Raw genomic sequence first — 23,946 nt, forward strand, 5'->3', positions numbered from 1 at the left:
TGTGTCTGTGCGTGTATCTGTGTGTGTCTGTGTGTGTGTGTCTATGTGTGTGTGTGTATGTGTGTGTGTCTGTGTGTGTGTCTGTGTCTGTGTGTGTCTGTGTGTCTGTGTCTGTGTGTGTCTGTATGTATGTGTGTGTCTGTGTCTGTGTGTATGTGTGTGTCTCTGTGTGTGTGTGTCTGTGTGTGTGTGTATGTGTCTGTGTGTGTGTATGTGTGTGTCTGTATGTGTGTCTGTGTGTGTGTGTCTGTGTCTGTGTGTCTGTGTGTGTGTGTGTCTGTGTGTGTGTGTGTGTGTATCTGTGTGTGTCTGTGTGTCTGTGTGTGTGTGTGTCTGTGTCTGTGTGTGTCTGTGTGTGTGTGTGCATTTACATGCTCAGTTTATTTTTTATCTTTGAAAGAATTGTGTGACAGTTCTCATGTGAAGTTCTTTTCTTTCTCCCATCTTCCTGCAATTTCCACATCTCCTTTTCTACTCGTGAGCACGATTTCCTCTTTTTCTCATCTCTTTACAACACCATAATATGCTTTCAGAATCTTCATATACACTGGGGACTTAAAGTATTACCTCTCCCAATAGTACTTTATTCTAACTGTAATCCAAGTCTTAAGCTAAGTGACAGAAATTCCAAGTGACAGAATTGCTGAAATCAGCTAGTGTAGAAGAAGCTAGTGTACTTCTGATCAGTAGGAACAGTTCTGAGGCGAATATCTCTTTGTTAAATAGGCTATTGTCCAGTGTTAAATTAATTGAATTTGTCCATTTAATTGCCATAGGTATAGCTAACTTACTGTGGGTGGGGGAATCCTTGACCGCAATTTGAAAATTTAATCCTAATGGCATCCTATCCATCTCTTTAAGAGGTTAGGAAACTGAGGCTTAAGCACAAAAACAAAAAGAATGTATGAAATATGCCTTTTATAACTAACATAGTGCTCATTCTCAAAGCTGTTTTGTTGAAGGTTAAGTATAATATTAGGACCCTGCAGATGGTCATGAGATCATGAAAATTCTGTAAACACTCCCAAGCATTTAAAGTGTCTCAAGTTTATGCAGAATTATATAAACAACTGGAATAAAAGCCATTTCCAAATTAGGCAAACTCATTTTAGCACACTGATTGAGTTCTTTTGACATCACATTAAAAAAAGGAACAAAAGCATAATATAAAAACCAACAACACACTAAACTGGAAGGATCTTGATCTTGAAGGATCCAGCAGAGAAAAGGAAAGCACCATTAAGCATGTGGCATATCTGATGTCAAATTTCTTCATATAAGGACATTGCTATAAAATGTAAATATCTTCAAAGGATTAACCCTTCACCATCATGAAAATATGCACATTTTCAAAGGGGGTGAAGCATTTTCTAATCTGAACATCTTTAAAGGGGGGAAATCAATAAATGGCATGAAAAACTTCAAAGCAGGACCTCCTGTCAATGACAGAAGTTCCTCAGCAATGCAGAGGCTTTGAAGGAGGACTCCCAGTGCTGGGAAAGCTTTGAAGTGACTGAAAACAGACATTTATAATTACGGAAAGGTGCAGTGTCCAGCAGGGATCGTACAAAGACATGTCTGAGGTAGGTACAGACGGAGATTGGAAGGTGGCAGGGACACTGACCTTGCACCTCCCAACCTAAAAGTCTTTTGGGTCAACTCAATAATCATATGTAAAACGGCAAGTGTGGAGTGAGAACAGTGGTGAGAGGCAAAAAACCAAATTATTTTAGAGCTCACATTTCAAAAAAGAAAAAACCCTTGGCACCCCCAAAGCAGACCTTAATACAGACCGCCTGTGCCGGTCTCTTGTGTTGCTGCCCAATCTATTAAGCTGTTATCACCACTCAGCTTTCTGCTAAGTGTCCAGGGTGTGGAAAAGTCTCAGAAGCAGCTTTTTTAGGTCCCTTAGTCCCCATGTTGATGACATTGAAATTTTTTCCATATAGTTATCATAAGTCAGGCAATGTTCTAAAAGGTAAATATTGTTAAGATCTCTGACTTCTCCGTTGTTTAATTTGAGTCCGAAGTATTCTGAGCCATGAATTGATATCTGTTTCCCAGAAATGAATTAATGACATTTATGAACACAATAATAGGTGAGATAGCACTGCCCTGGGTGTCAAAGGCAACCTATGCAAAGTCATAGGAGGTGGATTTTAATGTCTTGTTCCTTAGCAGTGAGCTAATGACATCCTCTTGTTTTTTTGTGCCATTTATTATGGAGTCTGCTTTCCCCAAATGACTCTTTCATTCATTGATAATTTTTGAATATAAAACATTCTAAGCTCTCAGTAATTGCGGTACAGTGCCATGTGAAGACACTCCCTTGTCCTCATGAAAATTGCAATTTAGGGACACAGGCATTACCCAATAAACAAACAGAAAAATGTGAGCTATACTGTGATGGGGTTTGAAAGGAAGGGTCCATGAAGGATATGGGATGTTCTGAAGAATCAAGTAGGTTACCCTAAGGAACTGAGAGCTATACTGAAATCTAAAGGATGAGACGTCAGAAAGCAGGATAACTTGGGGGGGTCTTGGTGCATCAGGATTGGATGGCAGGTGCAGCCAGTACAAAAGTCTTGAGACTGGAGGTCAAAATGAATGATGCTTTTATGGAGGAGGAGTGGGCAAGGCAGGGAGGAGCCAGATGGAGGAGACCTTGTTTAGGACTCTGATCTTCAGCCTAAAATCAATCAGAAACCTTTGAAGAATTTTAAGTACATGTTTGGTAGAATCAGATTTGCATACTGATGTATTCAAAGAGTGGACATGATTAAAATGACTTAGCATAAATGCACGAAGAGGAACCATATGTGAGACCAAAAAGGACTCATCAAGAGAGACGAAGAAAAGCTAGGGAATGTACTATACAAGAGGGACGAAAGGTAAGCAAAAAGGAGGGCAAAGTCAGCATGTAGATACTTCCTCTGAAAAGCACTTACTTGTATCAACTCAAGTTCTGCCTCCTATGAAGCACCTCCTTCTCTCCCACACAGTTTTAGGAACCCCTATCCTTCCAATGGCTTCATACATATGCCTTGATGACTGGAGTTTCTTAGTGGAGGTGATGGAATTCCAGTTGAGCTATTTCAAATCCTGAAAGATGATGCTGTGAAAGTGCTGCACTCAATATGCCAACAAATTTGGAAAACTCAGCAGTGGCCACAGGACTGGAAAAGGTCAGTTTTCATTCTAATCCCAAAGACAGGCAATGCCAAAGAATGCTCAAACTATTGCACAATCGTACTTCATCTCACACGCTAGCAAAGTAATGCTCAGAATTCTCCAAGTGAGGCTTCAACAGTACGTTGAACTTCCAGATATTCAAGCTGGATTCAGAAAAGGCAGAGGAACCAAAGATCAAATTGCCAACATCCATTGGATCATCGAAAAAGCAAGAGAGTTCCAGAAAAACTTCTATTTCTGCTTTATCGACTAAGCCAAAGCCTTTGACTGTCTGGATCACAGCAAACTGTGGAAAATTCTGAAAAAGATGGGAATACCAGACCACCTGACCTGCCTCTTGAGAAACCTGTATGCAGATCAGGAAGCAACAGTTAGAACTGGACATGGAACAACAGACTGGTTCCTAATAGGGAAAGGAGTACGTCAAGGCTGTATATTATCATCCTGCTTATTTAACTTATATGCAGAGTACATCAAGAGAAATGCTAGGCTGGATGAAGCACAAGCTGGAATCAAGATTGCCGGGGAAAGTATCAATAACCTCAGATATGCAGATGACACCACCCTTATGGCAGAAAGTGAAGAGGAACTAATGAGCCTCTTGATGAAAGTAAAAGAGGAGAGTGAAAAAGTTGGCTTAAAACTCAACATTCAGAAAACTAAGATCATGGCATCTGGTCCCATCACTTCAAGGCAAATAGATAGGGAAACAGTGACAGAGTCTATTTTTGAGGGCTCCAAAATCACTGCAGATGGTGACTGCAACCATGAAATTAAAAGATGCTTACTCTTTGGAAGAAAAGCTATGACCAACCTAGACAGCATATTAAAAAGCAGAGACATTAGCTTGCCAACAAAGGTCCATCTAGTCAAAGTTATGGTTTTTCAAGTAGTTATGTCTGGATGTGAGAGTTGGACTATAAAGAAAGCTGAGTGCCAAAGAATTGGTGCTTTTAAACGGTGATGTTGGAGAAGACTCTTGAGAGTCCTTTGGACTGCAAGGAGATCCAACCAGTCCATCCTGAAGGAGATCAGTCCTGGGTGTTCATTGGAGGGACTGATGTTGAAGCTGAAACTCCAATACTTTGGCCACCTCATGCAAAGAGCCGACTCATTGGGAAAGACCCTGATGCTGGGAAAGATGAAGGCGGGATGAGAAGGGAAACCCAGGGGATGAGATGGCTGGATGGCATCACCAACTCAATGGACATGAGTTTGAGTAAACTCCGGGAGTTGGTGATAGACAGGGAGGCCTGGTGTGCTGCGGTTCATGGGGTCACAAATAGTTGGACACGACTGAGCGACTGAACAGATCTGAACTGAACTGAATATGTACACTACTTGTATTTTGTTTTCTTCCCTATCACAATCATCATCAGGTTCTTCCAGTTCTGTTTCATCATTTTACATTTGAATTAATCTGCTTCTCTTTGTCTCCCCTGCTTCAAGCATCTCCCCTGAAACTACTCTTGTCTCTGTCCTTGCGATAGTCTCGTAACCTTTTACTCTCATGACTTTCATCAGCCACGTCTCTCTCCCACACTACATCCTGACTAGGGTTTTAAAAGTGTAAATTTCACCATGCTCTGTAATTTTTCTTTCAGAAAACATTTTCCCTTGATGCATAAGGTACAAGCAGAAAAGTGAGGCACCGATCAGCATTATGCGTGCGTGCTAAGTCACTTTAGTCGTCTTCTCCTCTGTGTGACCCTATAGACTGTGTGGCCCACCACGCTCCTCCTCCATGGGAATCTCCAGGCAAGAATACTGGAGTGGGTTTGCCATGCCCTCCTCCAGGGGATCTTCCCAACCCAGGTATCGAATCTGCATCTCTCATGTCTCCTGCATTGGCAGGTAGGTTCTTTACCACTAGCGTCACTTGGGAAACTTATCATCATTACACAGCTATTCAAATATTACAAGTTAATAAGACTCACAAAAACAAAAACAAAACAATAATAGATTCACCAGAAGACCTCCTTCTGTCCCTCTTACTGCCCCATCATCATCTTCTCTTCCCATACATTAGCCAATGGAATTTTTTTCCTATTTTTGAACTTGTAAGCATAGCATCACACATTGAACTTTTTAAAACTTGGCATTATGCTTATAAAACTCATTCACATTTTGGGTGTAATGATAGCTTCCCCCCCCCCCTTTTTTACTGCAGTATAGTATTACAGTGAACGAATATACCAAAATTTGTTTATTCATTACATTATTGATGGACCATTTCTACTTTGATATTATTACAAATGCTGCTACTTTGAAAATTCTGAAATTTGCCTGGTGATCAAGTGTTTGTATTTCTTTTAGATAAATATCTAGGAGTAGAACTGATAGCATTTAAAGAAAGTTGCAGTTTTTCCACATCCTTAACCAACAGTTACTATTTTCTGCCTTCTTTATTTTGACAGAAAATACTAGTGGGTACATGGTGGTGTTGCATTATAGTTTTATTTGCATTTCACTAATGTCTAAGAAAGTTGAGGTACCGTCTCTTTCATGTATTTAGTTTACAGCTGGATGTGATCTTTTGGGAAGTGTTTATAAAACCTCTTTCCCATTTCTAAAAGAGTTGCCTCTGTGTGTGTGTGTGTGTGCATGTGTGTGTGTGTGTGTGTGTGTGTTAGTAACTCAGTCCTATTTGACTCTTTGTGACCCCATGGACTGTAGCCTGCCATGTGTGTGTGTGTGTGTGTGTGTGTGTGTTAGTAACTCAGTCCTATTTGACTCTTTGTGACCCCATGGACTGTAGCCTGCCAGGCTCCTCTTGTCCATCGAATTCTCCAGGCAAGAATACTGGAGTGGGTTCCCATGCCCTCTCCAGGAATCTTCCCGACCCAGGAATGGATCCCAAGTCTCCTGCATCGCAAGGAGCACTTTGCCTTCTGAGCCACCAGGGAAGCCTGTTTTATCTTTTATGTCTATATTTATAATCCATATGAAATTGGTTTTTGTATTTGGAATGAGTTAACACTGAAGACCCCCATTTCCCCCCACAGATACTTCCAATTAACCCACACAGTTTACTGAACAGGACACACTTCTGCCGATGTGTGTGTGCCAACTTTATCACAGTTTACATAACCACGTGGCGTGAGTCCACTTCTGGGTCCTCTCTTCTGTCCTATTGATATCTGTCTCTCCTTCCCCTCTGGTGACACTGGCTTAGTCACTATAGCTTTGAGTAAGCCTTCTTCCTTACAGTGTAAACGAGTCAGCTGTGTTCATGTGTCCTGGGTCATAACTGATGGCTCTCAGACGCCCAGGCTTCACGGATGTACAGTCACGCCTCTTCTGCCAGTTCATCTGGCACTCGTCTCCACGTCTCGGCAGGACGAGGGCAGAGAAAATTCTCACTCGACTTGAGAAAAATAAAAGTACCCTCTCTGCCATGTGTTTCAAAAATTTCCTCTAAATTCCAAACTGGGTCAAAACCATAACTGGGAACAACCTTAGAAATGTTTTAGGGTACCACGTTCACTTAACACAGTTAGACACGAAGTGACTGAGGGCTTCCTTGCTGGCTCAGACAGCAAAGCGTCTGCCCGCAATGCGGGAGACCGGGGTTGGGTCCCTGGGTCGGGAAGATCCCCTGGAGAAGGAAATGGCAATCCCCTCCAGTACTCTTGCCTGGAAAATTCCATGGGCTGAGGAGTCTGCTGGGCTACAGTCCATGGGCTTGCAAACAGTTGGACACGACTGAGCGACTTCACTTTCTTTCGTTTTAAGCTGTGGTGGAGGGAATGAAGGTAATGGCACCACCTTCAAAAGACCCCAGGTGTGTACTGCCACATCCAGTGCCCCGGACCCCGCAGCGGGCCACCGCGACCCACGCCTCCCGTGGAGACTCCTGGACTCTCACGGGCAAGTCTGGGCCAGTCTCTTGTGGGGTCACTGCTCGTTACTCCTGGGTCCTGGTGCACAAGCTTCTGTTTGTGCCGCCAAGAGGCTGTTTCCCCAGTCCTGCGTCCGTCCTGGCAGCTCTGTGGTGGGTTAATGGCGACCTCCTCCAAGAGGGCTTGTGCTGCCCCCACGTCCGCACCCAGCGCCCCTGCCCCTGCGGCCGTCCACTGCTGACCCGGACCCTCACAGGAGACGCTCAAACGCAGCTCTGCCTCAGTCTCTGTGGGGTCCTTGGGCCCTGGTGTGCACAAGGCTTGTAAAAGCCCTCTGAGCATTTCTAGTGGGAATCGGGTTTGATTCTAAACAGCGGAAACTTTGGCCGACTTTATTTTTTGGGGTTCCAAAATCACTGCAGATGGTGACTGCAGCCATGAAATTAAATGACAATTACTCCTTGGAAGGAAAGTCGTGACCAACCTAGACAGCATATTAAAAAGCAGAGACATTACTTTGCCAACAAAGGTCCGTCTCATCAAGGCTATGGTTTTTCCAGTGGTCATGTATGGATGTGAGAGTTGGACTGTGAAGAAAGCTGAGCGCCGAAGAATTGATGCTTTTGAACTGTGGTGTTGGAGAAGACTCTTGAGAGTCCCTTGGACTGCAAGGAGATCCAACCAGTCCATCCTAAAGGAGATCAGTCCTGGGTGTTCATTGGGAGGACTGATGCTGAAGCTGAAACTCCAATACTTTGGCCACTTGGTGCAAACAGCAGACTCACTTGAAATGACCCTGATGCTGGGAAAGATTGAAGGTGGGAAGAGAAGGGGATGCCAGAGGATGAGATGGTTGGAAGACATCACGAATTTAATGAACATGAGTTTGAGTAAACTCTGGGAGTTCGTGGTGGACAGGGAGGCCTGGTGTGCTGTGGTTCATGGGGTCGGAAAGAGTCGGACACGACTGAGTTGACTGACTGTGGAATAAAATATGCCTTAAAAATACGTTAATGATTACTGAAGACCTACAAGACCTTTTAGAACTAACACTCAAAAAAGATATCCTTTTCATTATAGTGGACTAGAATGCAAAAGGAGGACTTTAAGAAACACCTGTAGTAACAGGCAAATTTGGCCTTGGAGTACAGAGTGAAGCAGGGCAGAGTTTTGCCAAGAGAATGCCCTGGTCATAGCAAACACCCTCTTCCAACAACACAAGAGAAGACTCTACACATGGACATCACCAGATGGTCAACATCGAAATCAGATTGATTATATTCTTTGCAGCCAAAGATGGAGAAGCTCTACACAGTCAGCAAAAACAAGGCCGGGAGCTGACTGCGGCTCAGATCATGAACTCCTTACTGCAAAATTCAAACTTAAATTGAAGAAAGTAGGGAAAACCACTAGACCATTCAGGTATGACCAAAATCAAATCCCTTAGAATTATACAGTGGAAGCGAGAAATAGATTTAAGGGACTGGATCTGAGAGAGAGAGTGCCTGATGAACTATGGATGGAGGTTCGTGACATTGTCCAGGAGACAGGGATGAAGACCATCCCCAAAAAAAAGAAATGGGAAAAAGCAAAATGGCTGTCTGAGAAGGCCTTAGAAATACCTGTGAAAAGAAGAGAAGTGAGGAGCAAAGGAGAAAAGGAAAGATATATGCATTTGAATGCAGAGTTCCAAAGAATAGCAAGGAGAGATAAGAAAGCCTTTCTCAGCAATCATTGAAAAGATAGAGGAAAACAATAGAATGGGAAAAACTAGACAGCTATTTAAGAAAATTAGAGATACCAAGGGAACATTTCATGCAAAGATGGGCACAATAAAGGACAGAAGTGATATGGACCTAACAGAAGCAGAAGATATTAAGACAAGGTGGCAAGAATACACAGAAGAACTCCACAAAAAAGATCTTCACGACCCAGATCTTCACGATAATCATAATGGTGTGATCACTCACCTAGAGCCAGACATCCTGGAATGTGAAGTCAAGCAGGTCTTAGGAAGCATCGCTGCAAACAAAGCTAGTGGAGGTGATGGAATTCCAGTTGAGCTATTTCAAATCTTAAAAGATGATGCTGTGAAAGTGTAGCATTCAATATGTCAGCAAAATTGGAAAACCCAGCAGTGGCCACAGGCATGAAAAGGTCTGTTTTCATTCAAATTCCAAAGAAAGGCAATGCCAAAGAATGCTCAAACTACTGCACAATTGCACTCATCTCACACGCTAGTAAAGTAATGCTCAAAATTCTCCAAGCCAGGCTTCAGCAATATATGAACCGTGAACTTCCAAATGTTCAAGCTGGATTTAGAAAAGGCAGAGGAACCAGAGATCAAATTGCCAACATCTGCTGGATCATTGAAAAAGCAAGAGAGTTCCAGAAAAACATCTATTTCTGCTTTATTGACTCTGCCAAAGCCTTTGACTATGTGGATCACAGCAAACTGTGGGAAATTCTTCAAGAGATGGGAATACCAGACCACCTGACCTACCTCTTGAGAAACCTGTATGCAGGTCAGGAAGCAACAGTTAGAACTGGACATGGAACAACAGACTGGTTCCTAATAGGGAAAGGAGTATGTCAAGGCTGTATATTGTCACCCTGCTTATTTAACTTCTATGCAGAGTACATCATGAGAAACGCTGGACATGAAGCACAAGCTGGAATCCAGATAGCTGGGAGAAATATCAATAACCTCAGATATGCAGATGACACCACCCTTATGGCAGAAAGTGAAGAACTAAAAAGCCTCTTGATGAAAGTAAAAGAGGAGAGTGTAAAAGTTGGCTTAAAACTCAACATTCAGAAAACTAAGATCACGGCATCTGGTCCCTTCACTTCATGGGAAATAGATGGGGAAATAGTGGGAACAGGGTCAGACTTTATTTTTGGGGGCTCCAAAATTACTGCAGATGGTGACTGCAGCCATGAAATTAAAAGACACGTACTCCTTGGAAGGAAAGTTATGACCAACCTAGACAGCATATTAAAAAGCAGAGACATTACTTTGTCAACAAAGGTCCATCTAGTCAAGGCTATGGTTTTTCCAGTGGTCATGTATAGATGTGAGAGTTGGACTATAAAGGAAGTTGAGTGCAGAAGAATTGATGCTTTTGAACTGTGGTGTTGGAGAAGACTCTTGAGAGTAACTTGGACTGCAAGGAGATCCAACCAGTCCATTCTGAAGGAAATCAGTCCTGGGCGTTCATTGGAAGGACTGATGCTGAAGCTGAAACTCCAGTACTTTGTCCTGATGGGAAGAGCTGACTCATTTGAAAAGTCCTTGATGCTGGGAAAGATTGGGGCAGGAGGAGAAGGGGATGCCAGAGGATGAGATGGTTGAATGGCATCACTGACTCAATGGACATGAATTTGGGTAAACTCCGGGAGTTGGTGATGGACAGGGAGGCCTGGCATGCTGCAGTTTATGGGGTCGCAAAGAGTTGGACATGAGTGAGGACTGAAATGAACTGAACTGAGCTCAATGATTACTGATACTGAAATGCTAAATAGTTCAAATATGTTCATCTGGATTAGAAAATAATCATGCTGTTTCCTGTAAATTTTTCTCAAGGTTATTGTTATTTTATAACTTTAGTATTTATTTTTTCCTCTATATAAAGAAGGACTCATTTTATAAGTTGTTTGAGTAAATAACAATATAGGTGAAACACCAAGGAAGACCGATCAAGAGACTCAAGATTGACAAGCGGATCTACTAAGAGAGATTAATTAACAGCAAAGGATCCACCACAGGATTTCTTTAAGAAGCATGACTGTGTAATATTTTTTATATACAGAAACATAGTTACACAAAATTTCCAAGAAGACAGGTGCAATATAAGACTGTATCTATTCTGAAGTGGGAAAAAATGGGGGTATCTTAAGGATTTCGGAAAACTACATTTTCCTTTTTCATGTCTTTCATTAGTTGGGATTGTTTCAGATACGTTATTATCCTATGATAGAAAACTCTAGTCCATGCCACATAGAAAATGCGCCGTCAGCAAATGAAAAGTGAAAGTCAGAATGAAGAAATTTGAAACAATTATTCATTCACATCAGAAAATGTTTCCAAGCCAAGCCTTAGTTGTACTGGGTTTTGAAAATTACTTCATCATTTGGATCATTTCTGTGGTGTGATGTCCCTTTGTCTAGTTGTGATTATAAAGTAACTGCTTTTACTTTAGAGGCATTCCAAAGCAGTAGTTTGGGTTCACATTATATGTGGACAGTCTTCTGTTTTGAAGAAAATCAACATTTCATGTAAAAAAAACTTTCCTGCCAACTCCCCTCCCAAGCCTCAAGGGCTTATGACTGAAATATCATCAGCATATGCCTAAGCCACCGCAATTTCTTTCTACCTAATGCCTCCCCACAATCTCCACTCACGCTAATTCAGCTTTTGACCTTCTGCTAAATTAAGCTCCACAAGATCCTTCATGCAATATATTTTAATAAATTTTGAAAAAAAATTAATATGTACTGCTGGAGTTCCAACCACCTTAGGTTATAAACTAGTTTTACAGGTCCCTCAGACTCTAGGGTTGAGGAATATGCACCAATAAGGTCCTCAAGAAAATGCTAAATAAGATAGCATGCTATCTGGTTCCAGTCCCTTACTTGGGTTACTGACTACTTAAGTCAAATGAGTGTCAGCGTCCCCATTTCATAAGTGAGGACAGTAGCAGTATTTACATCATAGCATTATTCTGAAAATTAATAATCTGTGTGACACATTTAGCATAGTAGCTGCCACATATTAAGCCCTCCTGAATATTGCTACAGATTGATACTAATGTTAATAGGAAGTTATCCTCCAATCCTTCCCTGCCACCTTCTCATCAAATAAAAAAAAAATACATATTCCTTATTACTCACATAAAGGAATTGTGAGTAGACTGCTCACAGAGCATATGGAATTTGCCATGAGATGGGCTGGGGTGGGGAAGAGTTGTGGACCTGCATTCAATTTCTAATCCTGAGCCTTCACTCAGGTTATCTTTTTTGAATCACAGCATTCTTAATAACAAAGTGGGAATATTACCTACCTTGAGAGGTAGTTATAAAGATTAACCATTATGAAGTACAAATTGCTAATAATTACTGAACTACTTACTTGCTCTGAGCCCCAAGTTTCTCATCTGGAAAATGGGAATAATAATATATATCTTGCATGGAAGTTGGGAAAATTAGAAATTATAATACTGAAATTGAAAGTAAAAGCCACTCAGTCATGTCCGAATCTTTGCTACCCCATGAACTATACAGTCCACGGAATCCTTCAAGCCAGAATACTGGAGAGGGTAGCTTTTCCCTCCTCCAGAGGATCTTCCCAATCCAGGGATCAAACCCAGGTCTCCAGCGTTGCAGGCGGATTCTTTACCAGCTGAGCCACAAGGGAAGCCCTAATGATAACACCAGCACTTCATTGATACTTACTATGCTCGGCAATGTGCTAAGCCCTTTATGCAGACTGGACTCAGTAGTGTATGCCCAGTGGTGAGTGGGCACTCAGTAAATGCTAGCTATTGTTATTGTTAACAATGATCTAACCTAAGTTCCATCAACAGGTGAAAATAAAAAGTCATATACACACACACACACACACACACACACACACACATACGATGAAATACTACTCAGCCATAAAAATGAATGCAATTTTGCCATCTGCAGCAGCATGCATGTACTTGGAGGGCATTATGTTAAGTAAAATAAGTCAAAAAAAGACAAATACTGTATGATATCATTGATCTAGTGGTTACCAGAGGGGGTGGGGGAGGGATAATGAAAGGATAGTGAATTAAGAGATATAAATTATCAGGTATAAAATAAGCTACAAGGATATATTGTACCACATGGGTAATGTAGCCAATATTTTACAATAACTATAAAGGGAATATAACCTCTAAAAATCATGAATCACTATATTGTATACTGTAGCACATAATATTATATATATACATCAATAAAAAATAAATTTAAAGAAAATGATCTCATTATCTTAGTATTTTATTCTCCAAATAATATTTAATTTTAAATTTTATTTAAATTAAATTATTTATTATATAAATTTATATAAATATATAATAAATATTTATTATAACAATATAGTTTTATTATTTATATATAATTTATTATAATTATAAAATTAAATGAATATATATTATATAAATTTAAATTATGTATTATATACATTTAAATAAATAATTTATTTAATTTAAATTATTTATTTAAATTAAAATTTAAATTTTAAATTAAATATGTATTTAAAAATATGTATTTCCCTCTGGATGCTAATTTCTAGTTTCATGATAAACAATTTATGACAGTTCTTCAGGCCATGGAATTGGTTAAGTGGGAGCCACCACAGGAGAAATGATCAAGATAGAAAATGTGTGATAATCATAGTGGATGTGTTTGTGGAAGCTGGGTTTCAGAATTCCTTGAAGTAACTGCCTTAGATACATGGGAGGTCGAGTTGGAGCATTTATTTTCTTTGTTAATGTTTGGGGTATTTTCTCATCCCCTCCCTGTCCTCTTTCTCCTCCTCTTCCTCTTCTTGTTATTATCTTATTGGCACTGTTTTTATTTCCCTGATCCACCCGTGGTAAGTATAGAGATGTGACAAAGTAACCTGAAACCCAAGGCATAGTAGTCAGAGATGTAGAATTTCTTTAGTTTCCTAACTTGAACTACAGAATGAGACCTCATAATATATATAGCTCATTTGTGCCTGATAAGCAATTTCTGAATAAACTTTGTATCCTTTAATAATTCTTTTTTGCTCACTTGAAACAAAATAGGGAGAAAAATTAAGTGAAAATTTGCTGTTTTGTGTGTGTGTGTCCTCATTCCTAGGTATTTTAAGCTATTACCTCAGAGAATCCCTCAAACTGAAGTTCTCCTGAAAATGTGCTTTTTTACAGCCTGAAATAGTCACAGTTCACTTCAGAGGCATGCACAATAAAGCATGTTATATAATTTAATAGATACACATGTGAAATGTTTATGATCAAACAAATAAAACTTAATTTGTCAATCTCATCTATTTTTCTTTAAAAATGCAGTAAAAGAATCATAGTTAAAATGAAAAAACAAAAATGTATCTATAGTTACTAATCATATTTTTGAATAGCCATCCATGTGGAGATCTAAAGACTATAGCATTTTCTTCTAATGACAAGGAAATTAAAATGGAATTAAAACAAATTGTGAAATGGTGAAATAGAATAGACCTACAGCTACAGCTCCATCTCAAGGAAATTAAAGAAAAAAGTCCACTACACCTTACTTCCCTTAGATATTCATAAATGCTTTGCCAGGATGGGAAAGAGCAGTTGATAATAAAACACTTTCTGCTAGCAAGACACAAAGAAAAAATACCAATAAATTAATTCCAACTTGCAAATATTTACCTAATGTAGATAATCTACTTCAGCACGAAAATGAAATATTTTCACAATTTTTTAAGCATCTCTTATTTCATGTCCTATCCTGAAAACACAGATGGTTTTGCCCTCAGTATTTCCCGAGTAGCAGAAAAATCCTTGTGCTCTTTCCTGATGCAACATCCCCATCTGGTGAATATAGATCTTCACAGTCAATTGCTCATTAGGGTAGGAGCCATTGGTGGCATTTGCAGACATAAAGAAAGTTACCCTAGCATAAAAGGTCGTAACACTAACACTATTTTTAAAGACCATTCTGAAATGACTTGCTTTAGATTCAAGTTTAAAAAAATTACAACGAGGTTGTGCTGTTGTTCATTTGTTGGGGGAGGAGGCTAGGGAAGTTTCAGGAAAAGAAGACCATTCCAGGTGCAATTATAACTGGTTAAATCGGGGATGCATTTTAGTCCCCCATCACTTGGCAAAAACTAATACTGAATCATTCTAGAACTGGTGAAATAATGTGCATCAAATAAATAATGACAAGGAGAACACAAACCTGTGGACAAAAACAAAATTGGATATTTCATTGCTTCTTAATATTTTTCAGTGGAAAAAAAAGCGTAAATGATAAGACAAGAGATTTACCACTGGTACTAATGGAGAAAAATAGACAGTGAGTGAGCCAGAAGACTAGACGTTTGATGTTTGCTGAGACACTTTCTTCACAGTTTTCCATGTTCTCAGTGCTCCTATTGCGAGAGCTAATGAACAGTTGGTCATGCTATTACACATGTTAAAAAAAAACAAAAAATACGTTTTTAATTGTTCTTTAACTCTAGCCTGTATTTAAAGAGGCAGTTTGTGGAAAACATGTGAGAACTATTACAATATGAGTAGATATTTAACCTGTTTTAATATGCTTTTTGAATGATTTGTTTAAGAATATATTACAAATACTCTCGATAAACCTAATTTTTTGTGTCCTAGAAAAAAGTATATGGGATTGAGGTATATGAAGATTAGGAGAGAAAGTGGAAAATTTCAGAGACGGTTGATAAAATATCTCCAGGTTGTCTGTTATCAGCTGAGAAGAATAATTCTTGGCATCCCCCAATTTTTTTTCTCTCTCTCCTCTGTCTCTCCATATATACCTACACATTATGTGCACTGTAATATATATATTATATAAAATCTATAATATCATATCTATCTATCTATCAATACAGTCTTCCTTGGTAGCTCAGCTGGTAAACAATCCACCTGCAATGCAGGAGACATGGGTTCAATCTCGGGGTTGGGAAGATACCCTGGAGGAGGGAAAGGTTACCCAGTCTAGTATTCTGGCCTGAAGAATTCCATGGACAGAGGTGCCCGGCGGTCTACAGTTCATGGGGTTGCAAAAGTGTCAGACATGATCTAGTTACTAAACAACAACATCTATATGTAGAAAATACATATACACATATTTACTTATTTGAAATCCTATCTCCACAGGTGTTTTGTGGTCAACTAAGATTAAATACAGGTATATTATAGCTATGAAATAACTGTATATATTTATACAAATATATATGCAGTCAGTTATTTATATGTGTATACAGACCAGGACTTCCTCCATGGCTCAGCAGTAAAGAAAGTGCCTTCAATGCAGGAGACACAGCTTCGATCCCTAGATCAGGAAGATCCCCTGGGTAAGGGCATGGCAACCCACTCCAGTATTCTTGCCTGGAGAATTCCATGGACAGAGGAGCCTGGTGGGTTACAGTTCATGGAGCTGCAAAGAGTGGGACAGGACTGAAGCAGCTTAGCACACGCACGTGTGTACAGATAAGCACACACATGTGTACAGATAAGCACGCACATGTGTACAGATAAGCACGCACATGCTATGATGGCTCTGGAATATTGGGTAAGGACTTTGACTAAAACCTTTGGAGTTTTTTTTGGAAAGACTTTTAGAAGCTCTCTCAGCTGCCAGTCTATCATTTACTAGTTTGGTTCTACATGCATAGACATCCAAGTTGTCAGTGCTATCACCTCTCATCCTCTCTGTGTCCCTCTTTATTTACAGCTCAGACTCTGAGTCATGCTATAGGAAAGAGCAATTTTTGTTCTTGGAACAGTGGCTTTCTTATTTCCTTTGCACATTAGTGACTAATGTATAAAAGCCCTTTGTCTGGCTAACAGCTCAATTTAATTTTTATTCCATTAAAGTTCTATAAGATTTTAATGTTGCTATTGTTCACAGAATAATAGAAAAAATAACCTAAGTTTTAAAAAATTGTGCTTAAAAGAATAAAACACTCATTTATATTCGAAAGAGCAGAAACCTTCTTAGTGGGTAGAAATATATATAATAAATTAAGTACAAATTAAATACAAACAGTATGTTTAAAATGGGTGGCAAAGTATCACTGTGAAATTAAAATAAATGCATTTATTGATGGTTTTCAAAGTTTCTGGTTCTAAAATACTAATACAGCTTTTTCTCAGATCTTATGTCCTTGGCAATTAAAAAGCTAAGTTATATATTTATCCCATCTCTTTCCTGATTTTTCTGCTGCCAGTTTCTATTTCTACATATACACCGATATTATGCAACCTCTTTAAAGACTTAAAATATAAACAGCCTTCATTCAAGTCTGGGTGATTCTTTGAAGGCTGTTTACCATAATGGTTATAATCGTGAACTCTGAGTTTGAATTCCAACTTCTTCACTTATTAACTATGTGATTTTCGACTGCAGATTTAGACAAGGCACAGTCTCTATGCTTCATTTTCCCCATCTAAAAAATATTTTATATATAATAGTATGTAATTAAAAATAATTAAATAGAAAGAACAGTGCCTGCCACATAAGATATGTTCTATACATTCCGGTAATGATTTATATCAGCCTGGAAATTTCTATTGAATCATTAATTCTAAGTATTCATGGATTACCCTTCTAATTAATTTTGCATTGTTTCAGTAAGTCCCTGGAATAAGCAAAGTGTTTGGTAAATAATTTTAATCATACTTTAGAAGAAAATAACTATCATTTATTTCTAATAATCTAGGAAATTGATTTAAGACACAGTATAATATATAGTAAAAGAATATTTTTAATGTTTAAAAAAGTATGTGTTCTCACAGATTGTTTTCTCTTTCCTATTAAAGTTTCTATTTAGAAAATTGGTTCAGCTATTTCTTTCAAACTGGTGCTGATTTTCAGTGAAACTGTGGCTATTACCTAAACTTCAGTAGACAATTCTATTACATATCACATGTCCATGTTGATATATTGACAATTTTTAAAGAAAATCTTTTAGTAACCTCTTAAGAAGTACAGTATTAAAACTGTACTAAAGTGTACTTAGTCACTTAAAAGTAGCTAAGGCTACAAATGGAAAATTTTATTCAAGTACTTAAATTGAGATAGACCATTCAGGATTTCAGGGGTGTCGCGGACCAGCACAGGTCCATGCTCTGAGCCATCATCCAAAACCACACTTGTTTTATGAATAAATCACCATTTCTTTGAAGTTTAAGTTGTGTCATGTTAGAAACAGTTTGAAACACTGAACATTTCTAAAGTATTTCAGAACATTTTGCATTTTCACTCCAGATGCAAAAACTTCCAGTTAAAGACTTTTAGCAAAAGGTTGAGATTAATTTATTAGATTTAATGGGCAGGAAAGTGAGAGTAAAAGGCTCTCCTAGTGTACCAAACTGCTATTTTTCTTCAAGATTATTAAAGGTTTTCACTGTGAAGTCTCCAGTTCAATGAAATATAAACTACAATATATATATATATATATATATATATATATATATATATATGAAGTCCCTGCAGGACTTTAAAAGTGTAGATATGAGACACAAACCCATTTTAAGCCTGCTGGTGGCCTAAAGGTTTTTAAAACATTATCTGGTGATGCTGAGTACTGTGTCCTACCAGAGATTTCTGATTTAGAAAGTATTTCTACCCTGTAAATAATACCCACAAAAGAAAGCTATAGTTGCATACAAACCATTTGTGCAATCTCAAAAACGACAGAATGATCTCTGTTCATTTTGAAGGCAAATCAATCAATATCACAGTAATCCAGCCTATGCCCCAACCAGTAATGCTGAAGAAGCTGAAGTTGAATGATTCTATGAAGACCTACAAGAACTTTTAGAACTAACACCCCCCCCCCCAAAAAGATGTCCTTTTCATTATAGGGGACTGGAATGCAAAAGTAGGAAGTCAAGAAACACCTGTAGTAACAGGCAAATTTGGCCTTGGAGTATGGAATGAAGCAGGGCAAAGGCTAACAGAGTTTTGTCAAGACAATGCACTGGTCATAGCAAACACCCTCTTCCAACAACACAAGAGAAGACTCTACACGTGGACACCACGAGATGGTCAAAACCAAATCAGATTGATTACATTCTTTGCAGCCAAAAATGGAGAGGCTCTATACAGCCAGTAAAAACAAGACCAGGAGCTGACTGTGGCACAGATCATGAACTCCTTACAGCAAAATTCAGACTTAAATTGAAGAAAGTGGGGAAAACCACTAGACCATTGAGGTATGGCCTAAATCAAATCCCTTACAATGATACGATAGAAGTGACAAATAGATTCAATGGATTAGATCTGATAGACAGACTGCCTGAAGAACTATGGATGGAGGTTGGTGACATTGTACAAGAGACAATGATCAAAACTCCCCAAGAAAAAGAAATGCAAGAAAGTAAAATAGCTGTCTGAGGAGGTCTTACAAATAGCTGAGAAAAGAAGAGAAGTCAAAGGCAAAGGAGAAAAGGAAAGATATACCCATTTGAATGCAGAGTTCCAAAGAATAGCAAGGAGAGATAAGAAAGCCTTCCTCAGTGATCAATGCAAGGAAATAGAGGAAAACAACAGAATGGGAAAAACTAGAGAGCTATTCAAGAAAAGTAGAAATACCAAGGGAACATTTTGTGCAAAGATGGGCATAATAAAGGACAGAAATGGTATGGACCTAACATAAGCAGAAGATATTAAGAAGAGGTGACAAGAATACACAGAAGAACTATACAAAAAAGATGTTCATGACCCAGATAATCACAATGGTGTGATCACTCACCTAGAACCAGACATCCTGAAATGTGAAGGCAAGTGGGCCTTAGAAAGCATCACTACAAACAAAGCTAGTGGAGGTGATGGAATTCCAGTTGAGCTATTTCAAATCCTGAAAGATGATGCTGTGAAAAGTATGGCACTCAATATGCCAGCAAATTTGGAAAACTCAGCAGTGGCCACAGGACTGGAAAAGGTCAGTTTTCATTCCAATCCCAAAGAAAGGCAATGCCAAAGAATGTTCAAACTACTGCATAATTGCACTCATCTTACACACCAGCAAAGTACTGGTCAAAATTCTCCAAGCCAGGATTTAACAGTACATGAACTATGAACTTCCAGATGTTCAACCTGGATTTAGAAAAGGCAGAGGAACCAGAGGTCAAATTGCCAACACCTGTTGGATCATCAAAAAACAAGAGAGTTCCAGAAAAACATCTACTTCTGCTTTATTGACTAGACCAAAGCCTTTGACTGTGTGGATCACAACAAACAGTGGAAAATTCTTCAAGAGATGAGAATACCACACCACCTGACCTGCCTCCTGAGAAATCTGTATGCAGGTCAGGAAGCAATAGTTGGAACTGGACATGGAACAACAGACTGGTTCCAAATTGGGAAAGGAGTACGTCAAGGTTGTATATTGTCACCGTTCTTATTTAACTTATATGCAGAGTACATCATGAGAAATGCTGGACTGGATGAAACACAAGCTGGAGTCAAGATTGCTGGGAGAAATATCGATAACCTCAGATATGCAGATGACAACACCCTTATGGCAGAGAGTGAAGAGGAACTAAAGGGCCTCTTGATGAAAGTGAAAGAGGAGAGTGAAAAGGTTGGCTTAAAACTCCATTCAGAAAACTGAGATCATGGCATCTGGTCCCATCACTTCATGGCAAATAGATGGGGAAACAATGGAAACAGTGAGAGACTATTTTAGGGGGCTCCAAAATAACTGCAGATGGTGACTGTAGCCATGAAATTAAAAGATGCTTGCTCCATGGAAGAAACACTATGACCAATCCAGATAGCATGTTAAAAAGCAGAGACATTACTTTACCAACAAATGTCCAGCTAGTCAAAGCTATGGATTTTCCAGTAGTCATGTATGGATGTGTGAGTTGGACTATAAAGAAAGCTGAGCACTGAGGAATTGATGCTTTTGAACTGTGATGTTGGAGAAGACTCTTGAAGAGTCCCTTGGACTGCAGGATCAAACTAGTCAATCCTAAAAGAAATTAGTCCTGAATATTGGAAGGACTGATGTTGAAGCTGAAGCTCCAATACTTTGGCCACCTGATATGAAGAACTGACTCATTGGAAAAGACCCTGATGCTGGGAAAGATCAAAGGCAGGAAGAGAAGGGGATGACAGAGGATGAAAAGGTTGGATGGCATCACCAACTCGATGGACGTGAGTTTGAGTAAACTCTAGGAGTTGATGATGGACAGGGAGGCCTGGTGTGTGGCAGTCCATGGGGTCACAAAAAGTCGGACATGACTGAGTGACTGAATTGAGTGACTGATAGTTGTATACAAACAAGGCTGAATTAACGTTCTAATAACTTTAAAATTCCCAAACTCTTAACGATGTTCCTTGGACAGCAAGGAGATCAAGACAGTCAATCTTAAGGGATATCAACTCTGAATATTCATTGGAAGGACTGATGGTGAAGCTGAATCTCTAATAGTTGGGTCACCTGATGTGAAGAGCCAACTCACTTGAAAATACCCTGATGCTGGGAAAGACTGAGGGCAGCAGGAGATGGGGGAAACAGAGGATGGGATGGAGAGATGGCATCATCAGCTCAATGGACGTGAAACTGAGCAAACTCTGGGAGACAGTGAAGGACAGGGAAGCCTGGTGTGCTGTGGTCCATGAGGTCATAAAGTGTCGGGCAGAACTGAGTGATCGAACAAAAACAACCGTTTTATGATTTGAAACTGCAGGTGTTCATCTCTATGAGCATCAAACTTAATGAGCGTTCAGTCATGAAAAACATTGCATTAAAATGTCAGATGATATTATGTACATGCGGAACCTAAATAAATGCACAAATGAACTTATCTACAGAACAGATAGTTATAGATGTAGAAAACAATATTATGACTACCGGGGGAAAGGGAGGAAGGGAGGAATTGGGCGATTGGTACTGACATAGACACACTGCTATGTATAAAGAAAAGTGAAAGTGTTCATCACTCAGTCATGTCTGACTCTTTGTGGTCCCATGGACTGTAGCCCACCAGGCTCCTCTGTCCGTGGATTCTCCAGGCAAGGACACTGGAGTGGGCTGCCATTTCCTTCTCCAGGGGATCTTCCCGACCCAGGGATTGAACCCAGTTCTTCCACACTGCAGGCAGATTCTTTACCATCTGAGTCACCAGGGAAACCCTGCTAAAGAGGGTAAGATCATGTAAAAGGAAGTTTTGAAACAAAATACGTCTTAGAGTTGGGTGGCTGGAGGTTTGGAAAAACATCAAAGGGGGGATGTTACCGTGGTGAAGATTTAACTGAGACACAAGATAAGTTATTAAAATTGATAAATTTTCCCCTCAAATTACATATTTATGTGTAGGGGTGAATTAGGAGTGGAATTGGTTCAATAAACTGTAGTAATAAGCATGTTTAATCTATTTAATCTATCTTTGTTGATATTTTGAAAGGCAGAGAAATTGTATAAAGAAACACCTCAAAAACTTGGAAGATATATATTAATAGTGTGATCTTTAAAGGTTTATCTAATCATATTTCAAGGAATGGTATATTTTGACTGCTATTTGTTGTTGTTGAGTCTTTAAGCTGTGTCCAACTGTATTGTGATCCCATGGACTGTAGCCTGTCAGGCTTCCCTGTCCATGGGATTTCCCAGGCAAGAATACTGGAGGAGATTGCCATTTCCTTCTTCAGGGGATCTTCCTGACCCACAGATCGAACCCTCATCTCCTGCATTGGCAGGTGGGTTCTCTACACTGAGCCACCAAGGAAGCCCTTTAACTGCTTATCCTTTATCAATTATGCAAATTTTAATGTTAGTATTTGAATTTTGAAATTTAAAAGAGTCCTCAAACCATTCCTTGGGCATTTCTACATTTAGGGATTTAGGGATTTAACATTTTAGAGGACAGAAGTATTTCCAGATGATTGGATAAGCAGGAACCAGGCTGCCCACATGTGAAAGGAACTGATCCAAAATAATGGGAAGATATTGTTGATTGCCTGCTTTATACATAGTGGTTTATATCTCTTGATCTCATACCTCTAATTTGCCCCTCTGCCCTCACTCACTCCTTTGGTAATCACTGGCTTATTTTCCACATCTGTGAATATGTTTCTTTTTTGCATATACTCTCTTTTGTATTATTTTTAGATTTCACATATAAATGGTTTTATACAGTATTTTTCTTTCTCTGCACAAACAGCAAGAATATACTGTATGGCACAGGGAATTATAGTCAATTTCTTGTAATAACTTTCAATGGAGTATAATCTGTAAAAACTCTGAATCACTATGCTGTACCCCAGAACCTAATCAGTTCAGTTCAGTCACTCAGTCACGTCCGATTCTTTGTGACTCCATAGACTGCAGCACACCAGGCTTCCCTGTTCATCACCAACTCCCAGAGCTTACTTAAACTCACGTCCATAGAGTCAGTGATGCCACACAACCATCTCATCCTCTGTCGTCCCCTTTTCCCACCTTCAATCTTTCCCAGCATCAGGGTCTTTTCCAATGAGTCAGCTCTTCGCATGAGGTGGCCAAAGTTTTGGAGTTCCAGCTTCAGCATCAGTCCTTCCAATGAATATTCAGGACTGATTTCCTTTAGGATGGACTGGTTGGATCTTCTTGCAGTCCAAGGGACTCTCAAGATCTTCTCCAACACCAAATGGGCAGACTATCTGAAAAGAGATAGTTCAGGTTCAACATTTCCAAGGAAGATTGTCAGCACGCAATGACCATCTAAAAATGAGAAATATGGGTGTAGACAGTCAAGTGTGAGTTCAGGATCCTATTTTAGAAGAAAAAATATTTGTTTGAGCTATTAATGATAATAGGAAAATAAGGGCAGTGAAAGGGAGGGAAGAGAAGTTCATAATTGGACATGATGCTTTTGAATATGTTGTGAATAAAATGGCTGGTGGGCAATAAGATATATGCAGTCAGAATACTTTTTTTTTTTTTTTAAGGTATTTTGGAAAGTCTGTTTTGGAATGAGAGTTGAGAAAGTAGCACAAGAGGTAAATGTCACTACTGTGCTGTGATGCCTCTCTGTGACCCCGTGCTTCCGAGGTTCTGGGTTTCTCTGTGCGTGGGATTTCCCAGGCAAGCATAATGCACTGGGTTGCCATCTCCTGCTCCAAAGGAGCTTCCTAACCCAGGGGCTGAACCCACAGCTCCTGCATCTCCTGC

This window comes from Dama dama, chromosome 19, assembly GCF_033118175.1.
Source record: "Dama dama isolate Ldn47 chromosome 19, ASM3311817v1, whole genome shotgun sequence".
NCBI classification, from domain to species: Eukaryota; Metazoa; Chordata; class Mammalia; order Artiodactyla; family Cervidae; genus Dama; species Dama dama.